The 6,064-nt window shown below is 43.9% G+C and overlaps 1 long non-coding RNA gene across 1 annotated transcript; it reads left to right on the top strand.

The window, feature by feature from the left end:
* The first annotated feature begins 4,225 nt into the window (after positions 1–4,225).
* LOC127605318 (uncharacterized) lies at positions 4,226–5,183 on the top strand. Its single transcript, XR_007963564.1, has 2 exons — positions 4,226–4,698; positions 4,971–5,183. It is a non-coding gene; the product is annotated as an uncharacterized LOC127605318 (long non-coding RNA).
* The last annotated feature ends 881 nt before the right edge of the window (positions 5,184–6,064 follow it).

Here is a 6,064-nt window from a genome sequence, read left to right as displayed (position 1 = left end):
CTTCCAGATGACTTGATTTATTAATAAAAAAAAAAAAGTACCTAAAGTGGCCATCTGCATGCGACAAAGACTCTCTGTAACAACCCAGGCTAAACTTAGCTCACTGACATACAAAGCTTGTCTCTCAGTCAAGATGTACCACATCGACATAGCCTTATTGGGCGAACTGGACTATTCTACTAACCCTAAAACATAAAAGTGCAAAGTAGTGTTTAATTCAAACACAAATGATTACTGTATTCACATTTGTTTTATTGCTAAAGAAGAAGTCAAGCAATGACAGTATGTCCTAAAAGGCTAAAAATAGAAAGTCATCTGTGTTGTGATCCAAAATCTTGTAATAAACAGCCTTCTTATTTGAGCAAACTGCAAAAAAATACAATAAAAAAGAAAGTAACATGAGCATAAATGTAAGCGCAATGTGCCAAGTGTCCTGGCTGGTCCACCAAAATTGTACACCACAAAAAAAAAAAAAAAGACGTAAGCGGTCAAAATTCAACAACTTGTTGCTTTAAAAACAAATAACGGCGGGAGTAAACAAGATCTGGCCACGTCTATGTATACTATCTCTGTACATTTAAGATGTGTATCTTTCAATTGTTGAAAAAAAGGAGTAATTTATCTGTGAAATGTGAGGAAATAAATCAAGCCCGAGAGATGAAAATATGTTTGCCTTCTCTTGTTTCCCAGTCTAATATAAAACATTGGGGGAAAAAAAAAATCAAGAATCAAGTCATATAATTTTTGGGTGATTTTTTTTGGAGGGGGTGGGTCATTTTATGAGAATTTGGTTGTTTTGAGAAGAAAGTTTTTTTTAAGACAATATTTCAGATTCATTTAATAGTTTCATTGACAAAAAAAATCTTTCAAAAAAAAAAAAAGGACATTTTAGGTGACCCCCCCCCAAAAAATGTTGAATGATGGCGTTTCCAATTGTGTGTTATCTGGGTGATTATTTTAATGTATTTAAATTTTTTTAGATAAACTAAATATTCCTACTGTTTTCTAATAATCGAGCAGTTTTTGGAATGAAAACAAAAACAACTGAGTATTTGCTCTGCCACACAAACGGTGCAGTTTGCTTTCATCCCGCAACCCGTAAATAATTCCCGACACACAGACATCCCGCACATCCTCGACACTGAGGTTCACGACGTGGCGCACGGGGGAAGAACCTGTCGCTGGTTCTGCCGCCGCACGAGGGCTAATCCTGAACGAAGCGGGAGTGTCACACCCATCCATCCGACCCCCCCCCCCCCCCCACTCCCCTTTTTGCCCCTCCCTCAATCCACATCCATCTTGTCAGCTGAGGTTTGGCTGCACCGAAACCGAACGCTTTTGCCATAAGAAGATTACCTTGGGTCGGGATATCGATGGATTAAGTAAGAATAGAAAGAGATAAAATGGGAGTGAAAAGGGTTCATGCTGTCAGCAGAGTTCACACAGCTGCTTTTTTCCCCCCCTAACCACACCACTAGAAACCAGCAAGGCCTTTTCTTATGATAACTTAAATTTATTTATATTTGTTCACATTTGTTCCATTAAATGAGATCAATTTCATCCTAACAGTTTGTTCTGTATTGTAGATGTTTCTCTTTACTGAACTGTCTCCAGGAGGTGTATATTGCTAGTTTTATTTATTTTTTTTGTCCAATCAGATTTCAGCCTCTGTGTTGCTATGTGAATGTCATCTACCCAGGTCCTTCACAATCAGTAGTGCGGGCAAACGCAACAAACTATATGAGTAATGAGACAGCTGCTTTAACCAATCAGATTTCACAGAATTAGAGAGCTAGCCGGCCCTTGAAGACATCGGCATTTTCCCGTCCTCTGATTGGTTGGTCAAAGCCAGCCAAGATCGACTAGCAAAACAGGTTGACAGCGTTCTAAAGTCATGAATACATTCAATAAACAGCATCCCTGGTGAGTTTCGTGAATTTTCCAAGTTTTTCTTTCATGTTTTTGTCAATTTTGTTGTACAGAAAAGGTGGATTAAGTGTGGTAAATCATCGCTGAAGACTCGTCGTTGCTGTAAACTATATTAGATCAGTTTCTTAAATTAGAAACGGTTGGTGTTTTCGTAACTACACAAGGCCACACACCTTTTTTAGCACATGAACTTTTAAAATACGAGGTCCATTTAACACCGACGCTTGAGTTTCATTTGCGCCACGGTTGGAGTGTGTGTGTGTGTGTGTGTGTGTGTCTGTGTGCGCGCGCTAAGCCGCTGAAGGTTTCCAGGAGCTCTTTGATGTGTATCTCTGCAATGCGCTATTAGAGGGATTTTCCTAGTTGACAGCTCAGAGAATGTGTGGAGGAATTGCGATGCCAGCGGGCCTAAAAGAATGCTGGAAACAGGATTAGGATCATATTCTGGCAGCGCCTGTCACTTCATCAATGGCTAAGGTTTCCTCAGTGACAGCCCTCCTTCTCTGCGAGCCTAAAACCTTTAGCGGGACCATAAAAGGGGTGAGAGAGGGCGAAAAAAAAAGGAGAAACAACACAATGATTGAATGGTGCACTGTGATTTTCTGGGCTGGTTTAGATGCGAGGGGGTTTGTGCTGGGAGGTCAGAGAGGGGCGGCATTGATTTGGAGGGAGGGGTAGGTTGTGGGGATGAGAACGGGGTAAAAGGAGGGATGGTGGGGGGGGGGTGAGATTTACAGCCACAAAGACACGGTAGATGTTTTTTCCACACACCGCTTTTACGCAAGGGGAGCAGAAGTTAGGTGCCCCCCAGCAGGGGCACGAGCAAGGGTCTCCTGACAGACCAGGATGCAGTTTGGAGACCTGCCTGCTTTCACTGTGTGGGAGTGAGTTGTCCTCTCGAGGCGGCTCTCAAATTGAGGTTGGAAGACCCCCAAAGGGACCGTGAGCCATAACTTGGGGGTCGATTCACTCAATGCCAGCCATCTTAGAAAAAGAGAAAATATGGCACGCCAGTCAAGTTGGAGCGGTCTGACCAATCTTTCGAGGCTCATAGAATATTGTGTTTTAGGACCACATCAACAGAGAAACTACTGTATTTTCTGCACTATAAGGCGCTTCGGATTATAAAGCGCACCTTCAATGAATGGCCTATTTTAAAGCGGTTTTCATATGTAGGGTGCGCCGCATTATCAGGAGCATAGAATAGAAGCTACAATATTGGTTGCAGTTGCGCTATGCATCCACTGGATGGAGCAACACTAAAAGAATACAATACAATGCAGCTTTATTTATATAGAGTAGAGGTGTCAAAGCCATTTTCGCCGCGGGCCATATTTTAGTTACCATTTGCCTTGGAGGACTTCTGAGTGAAATCATATAAAGTCAAGAATAACAGTTTATTCATTCATTCATTCATCTTCCGTACCGCTTGATCCTCACTAGGGTCGCGGGGGGTGCTGGAGCCCATCCCAGCCGTCTCCGGGCAGTAGGCGGGGGACACCCTGAATCGGTTGCCAGCCAATCGCAGGGCAACAGTTTATTCAACTATTGTTTAAGTTACTGCAATGATGTGTTTGGCAACAAGAAAATGCCGACAATGTCTTTCTTCTTTAGTATTTATTTTTTCTGAGAATTTGAAATTTTGGTCCATATTTTAGCAAGCATGATGGAAGTTGCCAAGTTTGATTTGCTTTTGTGAGCCACATAAAATGATGTGGCGGGCCAGATGTGGCCCCCGGGCCTCGACTTTTACACCACATGATATAGAGCCATTCACAACCACTGCAGCTGTAACAAAGCCATGACAAGTGGTCACAAACACGGCGAGATGAAACATCTAAACAGAAATACAAATGGCATTCGTGTCGTGAATCAGACATTTTAAGGGTCATTTTCTCCATTTCCAGAGGTCGATTTTGTCATGTGGGAATTTCTTCTGTATTTATGGACCGTTTTAGTTTTTAATCATTGCAAGTGGGTAAGATGGCTGACTTGTCATAAAACAGGAAACGCTAAGAAATCAACATCGCGGGGTCACCTCAGGTCAACGGCTAACGACCATGTCATGTCTGGGGTTCCATAAAAAAGGGAATCGAAAATGCTAAGATGGTTATCATAACGGGTGCTTCTTAGGTGGGTGGGGGATGGGGGGGGCACGCTGTGCTAATCAGGTGGGCGCATACAAGCGTCTGAGTGCCACAAAGAGGCGTTACTGCCGCCAAAACAAAACCCCCCGCCCTTTCTGGCAGGAGTGTAACTCGCCCCCCGTGAAACATTACTTCCGCAAGGCGGCAGGAGTTTGATTGTTGCCGACAAGTTATATAATGCCAGGAATTAGAGCCGAGCATGCAAATGTGAAATCCTCCCCTGGTTCTCCTGAGGAGCACATGAGACGGACTCTATCTGCAGGCTTCACTTCAGCTCCCCCGAGCTTTGTGCGACAGAGGCGCTCTTTCCTTTCTCCACGCCGACTCGGGTGATAATCCTGACACGCACTGTCTGCATTTTCTTACTGTACGTCTTTAAGCGCATTTGCCGAGCATTTATCTCTCCAATGTAAACCAATTTGCCTATAAGGGCTCGGGGCCAATCGTGGCGCCGCAAGTGGGGAAGAATGGAAAACCCAAACGTAGCAGATGTGCGCAGAGGGCGAGATGGGGGAGCTTGGCAACGATGCGGGCTTTGACGAACACGTGAATGTAAAAAAGGAAAAAAGGGGGGGTGGTAAAGCGGAACCGAGTGGAAGAAAGAGTGTCCCTTGTCCGAAGGGTAAGCTTTTCAAACTTGGGATAGGGGCCTTTAAAGCCGCTAGAGAGTGGATCATGGAATTGTTGAGTCACAAAATCGGAGAGAATCATACCGAGCTAGCTTGTTAAGCCTGTCAGACAGAGAGGGAAAAAAATGCTGGCTATACTTTAGGAATCCGAGCGTCCTTCTACTGATATTGAGAAGCTGCTGTATTGACAAATGCTGTTGCTCAATGGCGCCCGTGCACCTGTATCAGCTCTCTGGTAATCTCCACTCGCCTCCTCCCACTACAGCGCTGCCGCCGCCAGTGGAGGACCGGCTGATGAAATGGAGTCAAGAGAGAAAGCTGGCGCAGTTAAGAGGTTGAAATTGTCATTGGAATCTTCTAAATCAGGTACTGGTATTGGTCAACTGGTACTGGTCAGTGGGCCGGAGATTCAAAGAATATTTTATTAATCATCAGAGTTGGAGAGCTGTTGTATTTTTATTTTTGGGGACAGTTGGGGGGGGGGGGGGGGAGAGAGAAATCCCATAAATGAACACAAGAAAAAAATATATATATATTGAAAGAGGAACAGCCTACTTTTAAAGAAAAAGAATGCATCTTGCGTGGGTTTTCTCCGGGTGCTCCGGTTTCCTCCCACATTCCAAAAACATGCGTGGCAGGCTGATTGAACACTCTAAATTGTCCCTAGGTGTGAGCGTGAGTGCGAATGGTTGTTCGTTTCTGTGTGCCCTGCGATTGGCTGGCAACCGATTCAGGGTGTCCCCCGCCTACTGCCCGAAGACAGCTGGGATAGGCTCCAGCACCCCCCGCGACCCTAGTGAGGATCAAGCGGCTCGGAAGATGAATGAATGCATCTTGTCAGGTTACAGGGTGCATGAAAAGGTTCAAGTAAATGTTCATCATTGCCGCAATTGAAGCCTTCAAAACTGCTTCATCATGTGGATTTCCATTGCGGATTAAAATCAAGGCAGACTGACCACAGATTGGCCATCTTCCATGTTTAGTTTTTTTTTGCTCATTTTTTTTTAACCCAAGTTCTTCCATCAACATGGAAAAAAATAGTGTTGAATGTGCCCAATTTTATTTTGTCAAGTGGTTGCCTGAAATAAAATCATCTGGATCCAGATTTTTTTTAAGTAGACAATACAAGTACTAAAAAGAATGTATCTGGATCCAAATGGGTAAATTCAAAAAAATGTTTAAGCTATGGCATTTTACTTGCAAGCACAGTGCTTTTAGGCATTCTGTGTTTTCTTTTCTGTTAGTTGCGCAGTGGTGGTGGTGGTGGTGGTGGGGGGGGGGGGGGGGGGGGGGGAGTACCGGTACTTGATTTTTAGTTGCATATGATAAAAATGTGCTAAATATAACACGCATCCAAAA

Source organism: Hippocampus zosterae, chromosome 8 (assembly GCF_025434085.1).
Source record: "Hippocampus zosterae strain Florida chromosome 8, ASM2543408v3, whole genome shotgun sequence".
In the NCBI taxonomy this organism is placed as follows: domain Eukaryota; kingdom Metazoa; phylum Chordata; class Actinopteri; order Syngnathiformes; family Syngnathidae; genus Hippocampus; species Hippocampus zosterae.
The sequence above is the reverse complement of the archived record's forward strand: the minus strand, read 5'-3'. Positions and strand labels throughout refer to the sequence as shown.